The 1,215-nt window shown below is 47.2% G+C and overlaps 1 protein-coding gene across 1 annotated transcript in view; it reads right to left on the reverse strand.

Moving 5' to 3' along the window:
* Positions 1-1,215, reverse strand: part of Reep3 (receptor accessory protein 3) — an 88,154-nt gene that overhangs the window by 9,518 nt on the left and 77,421 nt on the right. The gene's annotated exons all lie outside the window — the stretch shown is intronic.

Below are 1,215 nucleotides of genomic sequence, written 5' to 3' on the forward strand. Positions count from 1 at the left end.
AGTGCTGGGATTAAAGGTGTGCGCCACCACGCCCGGCTTGCTACTTCTTATTTTTAAAATTAGCATGAGTTATAAATGAAGACTTTTCAGTCTCCCTCTAAGGAGAACTTGAAAGGATGATTAACACTGTAATAAAAAGTCTTAGAGCCGGGCGGTGGTGGCACACTTGGTAGGCAGAGGCAGGCAGATTTCTGAGTTTGAGGCCAGCCTGGTCTACAAAGTGAGTTCCAGGACAGCCAGGACTACACAGAGAAACCAAAAAAAGAAAAAAGAAAAAAAAAAGCCTTTGGCATCTTAGTTTTCAGTGCAGACACAAATGAAGACTGCCACAGACATGATACAGGATAAAAGGACTCTGCTTGTTTATGTGCGATGCGTCCAAGGTCACAGCAGTTGGTTAAGAGCACAAAACACAGTAACTATGCCACGTGCATTGTTTCTGCAGAAGAAGCTTACACGCTAGCCCTTGAAGTCTTAAGCGTGTCATCTGCTTAAGACTTCTCTCTGACCTGCGGATGTCAGTCCACAATCTGAACAGAGAGAGTGCTGATGACCAGTCAGAACTAAAGCCGGGATGAGCTGGGGACCATATGCACAGCTCCTAAAACCTCAAAGATGTGTAAGAGGCTCTGCTCTAAGCTGCATGGTTTTTGTGGGCAGCCACAGGCAAGTAGCCATCTGACTTAAGAGAAAATTGGAGAGAAGGGGCTACAGGTAAAACCGAAGCTCAAAGACATACGCTTGGGCCGGGGATAGTTCGGCTGGTAGAGTGCTTGTCTCGCACCCGGAGAACTCTGGATTCCATCCCTAGCCTTGCATTGTGCCAAGTGTGGTGCTGCACACTGGAGCTTAAGACCTGGGAGGTCGGAGCAAGAGTACAGGAAGTTCTCAGTCACCCTTGGCCAGCATGGGCTATGACACCCTGTCTGGAGAACAGACAGACAGCACACCAAATAATAAGCCCCAAAACATATGCTTAAAATAGGTCGATTTTGCTAGGTGTCTTAGCTCATACTGCAGTCCTAGCACTGGGGAGATAGAGGCAGGAGGATTAAGAAATTGAAGACAAGCCAGGCAGTAGAATTCACGGTTATATGCTCACGTTTCCATTATGGAAGCTTTGTTGTTTTGTTGTGTGTGCAGGTCCTGGGCAGTGTGTGTGTGTGGTGTATGTGTGTGTGTAGTGTGTGGTGTGTGTGTGTGTGTGTGGTGTGT

Source organism: Mus pahari, chromosome 9, assembly GCF_900095145.1.
Source record: "Mus pahari chromosome 9, PAHARI_EIJ_v1.1, whole genome shotgun sequence".
Classification (NCBI taxonomy): Eukaryota; Metazoa; Chordata; class Mammalia; order Rodentia; family Muridae; genus Mus; species Mus pahari.